Genomic DNA, 13,320 nt, shown 5'->3' on the forward strand with positions numbered 1-13,320 from the left:
GGGCAAACTCATGGCCGTGGCTGTGATTTTCCATCTCCCCCAGCCACAGTGGGGGGGTCTTGGCAGGTTTGGGGGGAGCAGGAGCTCAGCTGGCAGCACAGGCAGGGGGTTTGTGTCTGCCCTGGCATCAGGACAAGGGCGAGTGTTCCCAGTGACACCCCAGCATAGAGGATGAGGACAAACTCGGCTGTGGTCACCGCCTCCTGCACCCCCCCTGAGCCACAGGGTGAGAAATGGAGCCCTGGGGGGAGCCAAAACCGATGCCCAGGCAGCCCTGTGGCTCCCACCGGGCGAATCTCTCCCTGCCGCGGCACTAGGACATGTCAGTCGCCCTTTCTCCCCCTTCTCTGCTGCCTTCATCCTCCTCCTGCAGCCACTGCGTGGTGGGTGGTGGGTGATGCCACTGCCAGCTCAGCCCTGCCTGGCTCCGACTCAGGGGGGGCCACTCCAGCCAGGGCTGTTGGGGAAGATGGGTGGCTCAGTGGGGTGACGTGCCATGGGGCAATGTGCCATGGGGTGACATGTCGTGGGACAAAGACCTGTGGGACATCCCTGGGGGTGCAGGGGGTGGAGGCTGGGCTGGGCCGGGGTGTTTTGGGGCATGCTGGCATGTGAGGGTGCAGGGGAGACCCTGGAAGTCAGTGTGGGCTCTGCCAGCCCCGCGCCTGCCCCCCGTAAGGCTGGCAGGGGAGCAGGAGGATGAGGAGGGTCCAGCTGAGCCAGGTACCCATGAACAGCAAAGTTTTGGGGTTCCTGCCTCGCAGCGGGGTTGTGTGCCCCATCCTATCCACTCGGGTGCCTGTCAGGGCTGCGCTGCACGGCGCAGCTGCCGGTGCCCATGGGCACCGTGGGTCCTGTGCCGCTCCCTGCCCGTCCCAAGCCCCCCAGGGCTGTGAGTACCCAGTGGGCTCCAGTGGGCTGGGGATGGGGATGCCCCGGGACACCCGACACAGAGGGGCCACCTCTGCCCTGCTCCTGGCCGGCTCCACGGATGCCAGGGCCCACCACAGGGCAGAGCAGATGGAGCCAGAGCAGCCATCTCAGGAGATCAGGCTATTTTTTTCACCCTTTTTAAGCCCCTGGCTCTGTCTGCTGGGCCAGGAGTCCCCCAAGGACAGCCTCACTCATTACACTGCAGCTTACAAGTACACATCTCGAATTTTTCTTTCAAAACCCCCAGTTTCCAGCAAGCGGAGGCCGAGCCAGGTTCAAACGTGGGGTGCAGGCACAGGGCAGCCCCTCTTCAATTTTGCCTTGCCTGTAGCAAGGCTGAAGCCACCACCACCACCGCAGAAAGCCCGTCATTAGAGCTGCTTCCGCACACCCTTTCCGCTGATGGACCACGCTATTTTCTTTAGTCTTTTATTTACACTTTATTGCTCTTGTTTTTGCACCGGCAAGCGCTGCTGGAGTGCACAGAAATCCTTCAGATCTCGGCTGGCAGCAGAGCTCTGCCTAATCATAGTCATTATCTGGAAGCAGGTAATGGGCATCTTTCCCATGTTAATTTGAAAACAGAATCGGTGAGAGCAGGACACTGGGGACAGAGCATGCTCCCGGCAGCTGCCACTGCCTTTGGATGATTTTTGGGTGCTGGTGGCTTCGGTGGGTGCTGGTCGCTGGGCAGGGGGTGGGTTTAGGATGGGGGCACACACAAGCCTGGGCACAACAGCTTGTGTTGAGCCTCGTGGCTCAATAAATCAGCCGGGAAGGGGCTGCTGGCTGGCATCCCGCATGGCCAGAGCCTGTCCTTGCTGCCGCAGCAATAAAATCCCCCGGCCTTGTTTTTTTGGCGGCGAGGAGGATGGCAGCTCTCCCTCCTTCCCGCGCCGCCGTCAGAACTTGCCCCCGGCTCGGCCCAGCATGGCTGGGTCCTTCGTTAACAAGAACTCGTCCCTTTTATCCCCATCGGCGGGAGGGGACGGGGATGGAGGTGAGAGGCGAGGATTTCTCCCGGGGCCGGGAGGGGAAGGCTGGGTGGCGTTGGAGTTTCGTTTGCTGAGATACCATTAACGAGTGAGCAAAGGTTGCGGAGTCTCCATGGAGACAAGACAGCAAGCGAGACGGAGCGGGTGTGCAGCTGAGGTTAGAGCTGATTAGTAAATGTCAACGGCGCAGCAACTGCCCGCCGCCACGCTGGCTCGGGGACCCGGCGGGCAGCGGGCACCACGGGCACCCCACACGCCCCGGGCACCCCGTATGCACTTGTGACCCAGGCACCCTGCGCACCCCATCCATCCCGTGTGCCCCTCTGCATCCCGGGTATCCCGGGCATCCCATGCGACCTGGGTACCCCATGTGGCCCGGACACCCCCAGTGTCCTGTGCAGCCTGGGTACCCCGCGCATCCCACGCAACCCGGGCACCCCATGTGTCCTCTGTGTCCCGGGCACCCTGTGCACCCCGTCCATCCTGTGTGCCCCATTGCATTCCACGTGCCCCATGCGCCCTGGGTACCCTGTGCACCCCAAGCATCCCACATGCCCCACGCATCCCACACACCCCAGGCACCCCATGTGTCCTCTGCATCCCCAGCACCCCACGCACCCCACTCACCCCACATGCCCCACTGCATCTTGTGTGCACCATGCATCCCACGCACCTTGGGCATCCCCTGCACCCTGGGCATCCCACATGCCCCACACATCCCCGGGGCACATCCAGGTGCCCCATGCACCCTGTGCATCCCATGCACCCCATGCACACAGGCTCCCTAGCTCACAGCTGTGGCCCAGATTGATGCCCAAGCAGCATGGTCCATGGGAATCAGGGGTGCAGGAGAAACCCGGAGCACCCCGTTGGGTGCACATTTCCAGAGCTTCCTCACAGCTCCGGTGCTTACAGCCCTGGCTCCTTTCCCGCAGGGAGCAGGGATGCAGCCGGAGCCACTCTGCCCTTGTGCCACATTACCACACGCTGTGGCAGCTCCTCAGCCATTTTGTGAGACACAGGGGAAGTGGGACGGCAGGGCTGGGACAGGGGCACCCAGTTAGCCAGGGAAGGGGCACCCAAGGCTCGCCGGCTCAGGGTGGGTGATTCCAGAGAGCCGCTTGGCTGCCTTCCCTGGGCGAGGACATGGCCACGGCCTTGCGCAAGGCTGGGGCAGCACACGGGCTGCAATAAGCTGCTATCTCCTCCCTCCCGTGGAGGATGTCTGCTCCTCCATCCTTGGGTCACGCAGAAGAAGGATGAAGCTGGACCTGCTGGATCCCAGCTTGTTTTCAGCAGAAGCAAAGCCCGAGCTGAGGGAAGCGGGGCTGGGATGAAGCCAGAGGTGACAGCAATTTGTGCCAGGGTCTGTCTGGGGTTATCAGGGGCTTGGATGTGGCTGGAGCCCAGCCAGGAGGCAGGAGCAGCTCAGCTGCCCTTCCCTGTCCCCAGGAGCATCATTTACCTCCAGCAAAACGCAGGGAGGCACCTGGCAGGCGAGAGCATCCCTCTTGCAGAGAAACAAGTGTCAGGGGGTACCGCAGGGAGGGGGGGGGTTGGATCCTGCAATTTAGCAGGTATTATTTGGCAGCTATAAACAGAGCCTCTCACACAGCCGGGGAGAGATAAAGGTTGCAGTGCAGATACAGATTAGGTGGTTCCCTTGAGGCTGTGACACCTTGAGATAGAAGCAGATCTTCTTCAAGGGAACGGCTCGCTGGCAGCCTGGAAAACCTGGAGCCAAACGGCCTCCAGCAGCACCTCAGCCCTTGCCTCGCACCCTGCTGTGGCAGGACGGGGGCCAGTGGGTGCTGGGGGCACCGAGAGTTGCTGAGCATCACACCCAAGGCAGCCGTGCACGGTGGGGAGTGACGCAAAATGGGCAAGAAATGGCTGTTTGCAACATGTGCGTGTGCCCGTCTTGTCCAGGAGGAGCCAAACGAGATGGCGGCTGGGAGACCCCAGGAGCGGGCAAAGGCTGTGCCACGGGGGAGGATTTGCGGACAGAACGGGCAAGCACGGCAGGCACCGGAGCGACCCCCGGGCTGCTCCAGCCGGGGCTGCTGGCTCTGCCCGTCGCCAATGCCCGTGGCCGGGGTGCCCTCCCCGGCTGCCGTCGCAGCTCTCGCCAGCACCGACATGGATTTGTTTGCTTCCTGGTGGGAGTGCTGGTGATTTATTCCCTGCGGTTTGTTTTAAAGCACCAGCACTCTGAGCACCGAAGAGATAGATAGCTGCGCCCAGTGCCCTTCGTCCTGCCCCCGCCCGCTCCTTCTTCCCCCTTCTGTAGGTACAAACCAACCCAGCGCTTAATGTTGATAATCAGGCAAGAGAGGAAAGATTTAATATCCAGGTGCGCAGGCAGCAATGCGGCATGCCGCGTGCTGGTAATTTTTGATCAAGTCTTTGCTCCCGCAGTTTCTGAGGGGGCCGTTAGCATTGCCCCGGCTCTGCCAAGGACCGGGCTGAGCCGGAGGAGGCTGCCGAGGTCACCGGAGCTCAAGGCCGGGCAGGGATTGGGGTTTTTCCAAGCCCCGGCATGCTCAGCCATGCTGCCCATCCCGGTGTGACCCCCGCCTGCCGCAACCACGCGCGATGTCCTTGTGGGACCGGGATGCATGGCCGTGTCCACTCAGCAGGACCCATCCTATGTCCCCCCCACACACCCCCTGCCAGCCCCGTTCGTTAAACCAGGCTCATTTAAGCCCTGACTCTGCTCCCCGCCTCATCAGTCCATGGGGAAAAACCCAGGCGGGAGCCAAAATCAGTGTCACTCGGCTGCTTCCAGCGGCCATCGCCCTTGCATGGCCAGCGAGGAGGGCGGCTGGTTGTCCCCGTGTCCCCCAGCTTCGCGTACCCCCGATTTGGGGACTCCCCACCCTGGTTTGGGGACTGGAGGCGGATGGGGGGCTGGAGGCGCATGGGGACCCTCTGGGTTTGAGGCAGGACAGGCAGCTGCCAGGCTGCGGTCCCGCTCGCCAGCCAGCACTGTCCCTGTCACCTGCACCCCCCTGCCTCAACGCCACCCCCCCACCCCAAAACCCCCATCCCTCCAGCCCTTCCTCCTCCTGCCCCCCCCCCCGTCCCCTAACCCCCACCCCACACTCCTGCCCCACACGCTACTCCACAGTTCCCAGTCCGGACCCCACAGCCTTGTGTCCCCCCCCGGCTCTGCCCTCTGTCCCCCCCGCCCCGCCCTGGAGTGACACCCCCGCTCCCCCAGGTGGAACTTTCCTCGCAGGGCGTCAGACCATAGAGGCGAGAGGCAACACCAAAGGGCGAGTTCTGCGGAGGGGGGAGCGGAAGGGACAGAGACCCCTTCCCTCCAAAGCCACCCGGAAGAATATCGAGATTTGGCCCTCACAGACTCATTTTCGTATTTTTAAAATGTCGTGACTGTGCGTGGTGTCGCAGTTCAACCCCTTTCCCCCGGAATCTGTCCCAAAACCTTCTGGCACTCCCCCCATCTACCTCCCCTAATAGTACGTTCCTCTCTGTTTACTCTCTTTGCGCGGCCGGCTTGGGTGGGGTTCTTTCGCTGCTCCAGTTTCGTACGCAAGTGGCGTAGGGCGGCCTTGATAGACAGCCAGATGCAGCCACTAGCGTGGCAGTGTCTTTGACAGGCTAGCCAATGGCGCAGCGGACCGGCGGCCGGGAGGAGGCGGGGCGAGGCTCAGTCAGGGCAGGGAGGGGGAGCTGTGGAATGGCGGACGGCCGGGCTGGCCCGCCCTGGTGGTAACGAGCTGAGGGGGCCGGAGGGGACAGTCGCGGAGAGGGGTGAGTACGAGAGGGGCGAGCGGTGGTTCCTCGGGCCTCCCAGGCCGCCTCTTCCTGGGGGAGAGAGGCGGAGGCGCTGGGGTGGGCCGCTAGGCCCTTGCCAAATAGTGAGCTGTGGGGCCGAGCTGGGCACTGTTTCCTGCCACATAGTGAGTACCCGGTGGTGTGGGCCCTGGTGCCCGTGGGCTGGGAGGTTTGAGGCGGGCCTGGCCTCGGCCTGAGGACGGGGAGGAGGAAATGGCTTCATCCCCGGGCTGACATTTGCCCAGCCCCTCCCAGGGGCCATGGCTCAGTGCAGGGCGTGTGCCCTGGCCGGAGGAGCTGGGGTGTAGGGCGAGGGCTGGCCTGCCCGGGGGGGTGGACAGAGCCCTGTGTTGGGTTAGGGAAATGCCGGTCTGCTGGGCAACTCCGAGGCCTCGCCGGTGTCTGCTGTCCTGGGGCTGTTACAGGGGTCTGACTTAGAGGGGAATGGCTTGGGGAAGCTGGGGAGAAGGCGGGGTGCTGCAGGGTCCCCTCTGAGGGAGAGGCAGTGGTGCTGTGCAGGAAGAGGGGAGGGGTCCCTCCCTTTCCAGGCTGGTTGTGGTCTTTGCTGTCTGGGTTTGACATCAGTGCTTGTGAAAACGTGTGCGTGTCCGTGTACAAAGTCTGTCTGGGTGTGAGCTGGCCGCCCTTGGTGCAAGTTCTGGCGATTGCACTCATGGAGTGTTGCTGTGAAAGCAACTTCTCCTTTGTGGCTGTTTTCCTGCCCCACAAGTGGGTGCATCCTTCAGTATGTCTGGGTGCACTTTAAGGATGTGTGTAAGCCTCTTGACTGTTAACTATGGGCACACAAAATATAAAACTACTTGGGGTGAGACTGTCTGGGTGCTGTAGTGTGCTTTGGAAAGTGTTTTCCCCAATATTAAATCCCTAGGCGCTCTCTGAAAGGAAGAAGCTGCGAAGGGTGTAATGGGATATGGTTGTGTAGTTTGGTCAAACGCACTGACCTGCTGGTGACCTCAGACCATATTTCTTCCAGAGAAGTAGTAAATTGTTAGGGAATATCCCTGAGGTTGTGCCTTACCAGCATTTCAGTTTGTGTTGGGTTTACTTCTTTGGGATACAAATAGCCTGTGTCCTTTGGAGAAAGGTAAGAGATTGCAGCTCCTCTGTGTTAGATATTATTTGACCTCAAGGACCTTTCTGTGGTAGGATTTTTTTTTTTTTCTTGCCAGAAGTTTCACATTTGGCGTTACTCTTCTACTTTCATTAGTAGCAACAACAGAATTGGGCACCTCTACGTAGTTCAGACCACTGGTGGGACTGCACGATGTGTTAATGCCCGGAGTAGGCCTGTTTGATAAAGACACTAGAAAACACTGAAAGGCTAAGTATTTTAGCACTGTAGGTGTTGGTAGACATGAAATTATATTAAAAATGGTAAAAAACCTTTTATTAAGTACACCTGCTGCAGGCAGGGTCACGGAGCCTTCTGTAACCCTCATGCTTGTGTGTCCTTCCCAAAGACTTGTGAGATGGAAAAGTTGAAAGTAAAATATGTGAGAAGCTGGCAGGGTGTGTGTGCATGTGCTTCCCTGTGACAAAGCTGATGGATGCGAAATGTTACTTTATGGGAAGTACTAAAGTCTGTATGCTTGGTCACATGAAGAAGGAATAGTTATGTTTTCCACCCGTTTTAAACATCTGCAGAATCAGTTGCTACTAAATACTGCAGGAATTTAAAATGCTGCGTTGCGACACTTTTCATTCTGATTTGCCCCTTACTGACCTTGAGTAGGTTTTTGTCATAGAAACCGATACAGAGTTTAATCCAAAACTTAGTTAAAAACAAACCAAAGCTAACATCTACCCACTGAAAACACAGACAGCATGTTGATAGAGTGACTTTGAAAATCCACTTGCATTCACAGCCAAGGACGAGCTTTATCCAGGAAGTGGGGTGGAGTATGCCAGGCACTCCAGTTCTGTGTATTTTTGCCTTTTTTTTTTTTTTAAGGTTTGTGCTTGAAAACATGAAGTTTGAGTGAGAGAGCTTGACCCAAGCTTTAAATACCCACCTAACGCTGATCTTTGGTCAAGCTACAGTTGTCAGTATTGTCCCCGGGTGGGTTGGTGATGGTGGGGATCCAGGATTTCTGCCTTCCAAAGCATCCATTGCTGCTCGTTCTGTTTGGGGTGAGGAGCAGGTTTACCAGCTCCCTGTGTAGCCCAGCTGAGACAAGGTGAAGCTTTGCTCTACTTTATGGGTTGTAAGAGGATAAACTTCCAGGGCTGAACTGAATGTAAACTTTTCTCTAAACTGCATATTTTCACTGCTTTTAAAAAGAAATGTGATATTTTTTTATCTGTCTGGTAACAAGTTCAAAAAGTAAATGCCCCACATCCCATTTTTTTTTAGTTTAAAAAAACCACCTTCTGATGGCTCATGCCTGTCAGGCTCCTTCCTCCTCACAGCTGTGAAGATAAAGCCTTTCCAAAGTGTCTGCTGCTGCTCAGGTTTTCCCAAGCGCTGCACGGTGATGTTAGCAAGACCCCTGCTTCATTTCGCCATTCCCACACCCCCATCCCGCAAAAAATCAGCAGTGCAGCAGTGTGATGCCACTGCCTGATCTCAGGCTGCGGGCTCACCCCTTTTTTCTCGCTTTAGCTTCTGTCTGGTTTACGTTCCTAACAAATCTTTCCAGCCCTGGTTTTACAAAACTATGCTGGGGGGGTGTGTAGGAGGACGCAGGCTAAGGTTGCAGGAAACAAAGAAGGAAATACGGTGTGTTTCTGGCTCCTTTATTTTGTACAAGTCCTGTTTGAAATGTGCTGTGAAGTGAGTGGCTTACTGAAGAAGGGTAGAGGCTGGAACTGCAGCCCTCATGGCTTTAGAGATATCACTGCTGGGGTTTGAAGTAATGAGTTAATAGTCAAGTTCTTTTAAGCAGAGTATAAAACTGGTTTCCCTGTGAATGATGTGACACACCAAACAGAAATGGTGTATTTTTAAGTTACAGCTCAGAAGGTATTTGTGAGCGGTGATTCATTAAAAAGAATACAACTTTTATGATAACTACCAACCCAGTTTCTCAGCATGCTTTGAATATATCTCATTCTTCAGGGCTGGTCTAGGAAAAGTTGATTTCATTCACAAAGCTTAGATAATCACATAGTGTGGGTGGAGGGGTTAAAACTTCAGTGATTGCCTCATATGCGTACAGTTACAGCAGCAAATCCATCTCCTGGTTTTCTGTATTTTTGTGGTGGTAGAAGAACAAAGAAGGTTGTTAGGATTAATGTTTCCACAAAATCAGGTTAGTTTTCTTTGACAGACTGTAATAAGGAAGATTTCAACAAGTGTTAAGACTCAGCTTTAATCCTTCTAGATAGTTTCTCTCTGTGGGCTTTCTAGACTCAGATGTTTAATAACTTTAAATGTAAGGTTTCTGTTTTGTCTCTGCTAGGTTTGGTGATAATACTTAGCCCTTGGTCATTCAGCTGAGCAAAATAAGTTGCTGCGTGTGCCCTACGAGTCACAAACCAGGAAAAGGATTGAATAGCGATTGTGTTTACGTGCGGTGTGTATAAAGTTCCCGCCGTCCCCATACAGAATGGGACACCAGCACCTGGCAAGAACACGCACTGCCAAAAAAACTCCTTCTGAAGGTTAAAATAGCCAGAAAAGGCCACTGTCTGAAGGCTCAGCGCTGGGTGTGCTCCTTTATATAGTCTCTAAAGTAATGCTGTGCGAAACGCACAGGAGGCAGACCAAAAGTGACGCTTTTACTGGGTGGAAATCTAGGAAAGCAAAATGCAACTATTTTCCCAGCCTATCTTATGGTGTGTTACTGCTTTCAGCAGCACTCTTGCTTCTAAGGGGATCTTTAGTAAGAAACTGTGTATTTGAGTATTTATTCTCACTGTGCAAGGATAAATATTTGTGAGATCGGGCCCTTAGTTACCACAGATTAACATTTATTTAAATATTTTAGGTATTTATAAACACTGGATTGAAAAAAAGGCATGTGGAAATGGCTTCTGGGTAATAAGCAAATGACTGCTCAGAACAGAACCTCCCTGGTGACATTTACTTCCTTTGTATTTTTGCAACTCTGTGTAATAAAAAGACTGTGTGTTTTCTTTTTTGAGGAGGGGAGGCTACCCGTGCTGCCAATCAGGCCTCGCTGCAAAGGGTGTGCTTGCTAACAGGAGCTTCTAGACAAGGTTATCAGATTCAGACCTGATTCTGATTTACATAAGATTTGGTTTTTCCATCTGAAGGTCTGCAGGATATTTTATTTTTTCCTGCCTCGGAGGCAGCAGGGGGGAGGTCCCCTCCCAGAAGAACCAAAACGTGAACTTCCACATTATTCTGTTGAGCGTGCAGCGCAGCACCAGTGCAAAGCGTGAATCACATTCTCCATCCCGAGCTCGCCTTCACTGCAGTGATGGGCCTGGGAAATAGTTCCTCTGGATCCTACCCTAATTCTTGAAATTGCGGTAAAGCTCTCTGGTATTATGTTGCTATGGGAGAAGTGGTGGAGCACAGATATATCTTGAGTATGCATCTGCCAGGGGCTTTGAAGAAAATTTAAAGGACCGGGGATCTCAGTTGGGCTCCCACAAATGGGGTCAGTGGCGACCTGCTCTGTTCCTTCGACACCTTCTGTGTCGTCTCCTCTTACAGAGCAGTATCCCAGACCTGTTTTGGGGAGAAGAGGTGGTTTAAAGGATGATGTGATGCCAAGAGAGGAAGAAGGGAGATGCCTATGAAGCAGCAGCAGTTAGCATTTATTCTCGAGGGCTTAAAATTCTGCACGGGGGGCAGTTGTTGTGCCACCGCTTTAGAGGAGCTGCTCTGAGATCACTAATGACCCGTTGTCTTGGAGGTTTTGATTCTCCTGCGTAACTGTTGGAAGTGGTGCGCCGTCGAGAACGGGATGGACAACACGCGAAGAGCTGTCTGCTAAAAAGAGTTTGTTCTTACTGCTGCCGTAAATCAAAGCTAAACCATGAGTTTATTATTTTGTTTTTTTGCTGAAAGTGCTCAATAAGAATTGAGAGCTTCTCTTGTGTTGTCTGATGCAGCCAGATAACCTTCTCTCGGAAGGTGCTTGTTTAATATGAATGGTGATGCATTTATTTGAACAACTCCTTTATGAAGCAAAGACATACATAGATTTGAGATTAAAATCTCCTGATTTAAAAGTGAAAGGCATAAAAGGAAGCATCTTTTCACCTAGCGTCTGATAAATGTGGGACTTGCTGCCCTGGGATTTCATGGATGCCGACTGTTTAGATGAGTTCAGAAACTGATGACACCAGTTTATGGAAGAGAAATCCATAAAGGACAATTAAATTATAGCGTTTGTTTCGCCGTGGTCCTAAGGTGCGGTGGGATGCTGCAACGTGGAAAAGGACAGCAGGGAGAAATGTTGCTCTGTGCTTGCCTTGTTCTCGTGCTCTTTTCTTTATGCCCCTGATATCTGGCCACGGATGGATGGAGGATGCTGGTTTGTCTGGAGACTGCATGACCTAGCATGGCTATTCTTAAGTCCTGTGGCTTAGGGTTTCTTTCTCTTGTTTGTTCGCTGACGTTTCTGATGATGTTACAGAGCAACCTGCCTCTTCCGAGCCTCCATTTCTCTCTGCTCATAAAACTGGGCTAATGACTCTGACCTTTTGTTTGTAAAGTAAAAGGAAAAGGATCAACAAAATACTGGAGCTTATTTACTATCATTACTGAAATGATGAGCAATGCCACTTTGTGGTACTTCAAAGAGGCTTCGCTTTTAAGATGCTGGAAATCCCTAGAGAGAGAAAATGTTTCAGATGGAAAAGGAGGAGGGGGAATATTCCTCCCATTCTCATCTCGTAAGTGTACTCTCCTGCAAGGCATGGAGGTAATATGTCCAGCCATCTCCCCTCCCAGCTGGGCTATTTAAAAGCACTGCTGAAAATCTTTGAGTTTTTTTCCGTAATAGCCAAGCGTGCTGGTGTCACTGATCGCATAGGAGCGAGTTCTGCATAAATTGTTCACATGCTGTGGAGTTTTGCGAAGTACTTTGTTGACCTATTGTATTACCGCTAATAAGATTGAATGTGGTTTTAATTTCTCATTTCCTCTTTCACTGGATGCCCTTTTCCTACTTCTTAAGAGTCTTACTTCAAGTCTCTGTATAGCAAAAGTCTTTTTCTGTTGCTCAAAGAATGAACGATGCTTTGCTTTCAGGCAGCTCTGCACTGGAGGGCTTTAAGTGGCATTCAGAGAAGGCTATCAGCCACAATATCTGATGTATTGGTGTAGCTGCGGTTCATGCATGGAGTGCAAAAAATGGGATTTAATTGGGAGGGAGGGGGAATAGCAGCCCTGGCTGAATGGATGGGTGAAAGTTCCCCGACCACCCCTTAGCCCAGCAAATAGTTGGTTGAGCGCTTGCCAGAGCGGAAGCGAGTTCCCTTTCAGGCACCCTGCTTTTGTGCACCGTAAGAAAAAGCACACACTCTTATGGTTTTGGCCTTGCAGCTGCAAAAAAAAAAAAAAAAAAAAAAGGCACGAGAGAACCGTGCACACACCCAGATCCTGTTCTTTCAATACCAACAGCTGCTGAGCCGGTCCTTTGCTGGAGGAAGGCATATAGCTATAAACACAGCTTGTGTAAAACCTTTACCTTCTGTCTAGGGCAGCATGAAATAACTGTCCGCTTCCCTTTTGGAGGCTAAATTAAAAACTCGTGTAATTAACTTATACAAAATAGCCTTTTGGTTGCTATTGAGAATTCAATATTGTATCAAGGAGGTTACATCTAGGGTCTGGCTTCACATGAGAGGTTTCCATAAAGCAGCTTATTATAGACCTTGTGGTGAGCTTTGATAGAAAGACTTGCATCTTTAGCATCCCTAATACGGTCTAATCTCTCTTTTCCCGAAAAGATTGGTTCAGTAAAGTGATGGTTTCAAACACTCTGAAATAGTTTTGGATGGTCCAGAGCCTGGAGTTTGCACTGTAGATTACATAAGGTGAGATCACTGCTGGGCTCAGAATGTACAAAATGGAAACAACTACAGCTTAAAAAGAATATTTTTCTGACTGTCCCAAGGAGATTACACAGGCATCTGTCACCATGTCCAAGCTGAAATTTGACCCTGCTCTGTCAGACCAGGGGGGGCTGATTGAAACAGTGGGGCCTTGCTGAAGTCTGCCTGGAAGGTTGTTTGGTCCCGCTGGCTGCATGGATGGAGAAAGTGAGTCCAAGGATTGTCATGCTGTTGAGCAAAACCAGAAGACTGCTACTCGCAGCTTCCTGCAGCTCTGCCTGCAAATCCCAAATGGCAGCCCGGGATCATGCGCCGTGCCCGTACGTTGCACAGATGGCTTGTGCACGCACAAAAAAACAGATTTGGTGATTCTGTGGGGTCGACTCGCTGGGTGCCTCTACGGAAGAGCTGGGTAATCCCAGACGTGGGGCAGGCCCCTTCCTCCCAGCCCTGGTTCCTCTTCCCAGCCTTGGACAGGACAAACTTTAGGTGTGGGGGAGGCGAACTGCCTGGAAAACCCCACTGATGTGGTGGCTTTTGGTACTGGGGGGGTGGGGGCCTGCCTGTTCTCCTGAGTTTGTACCCATCCCGCTTG

At 53.2% G+C, this 13,320-nt stretch overlaps 1 protein-coding gene across 1 annotated transcript in view; it reads left to right on the forward strand.

Moving 5' to 3' along the window:
• The first annotated feature begins 5,566 nt into the window (after positions 1–5,566).
• WASF2 (WASP family member 2) overlaps positions 5,567–13,320 on the forward strand; it is a 33,335-nt gene continuing 25,581 nt past the window's right edge. The window contains exon 1 of the mRNA XM_074894414.1: positions 5,567–5,705. The gene's annotated coding sequence lies outside the window, so the exon portion shown is untranslated. The remainder of the gene's footprint in view (positions 5,706–13,320) is intronic.

The sequence above is a fragment of the Strix uralensis genome, chromosome 25, assembly GCF_047716275.1.
Source record: "Strix uralensis isolate ZFMK-TIS-50842 chromosome 25, bStrUra1, whole genome shotgun sequence".
In the NCBI taxonomy this organism is placed as follows: domain Eukaryota; kingdom Metazoa; phylum Chordata; class Aves; order Strigiformes; family Strigidae; genus Strix; species Strix uralensis.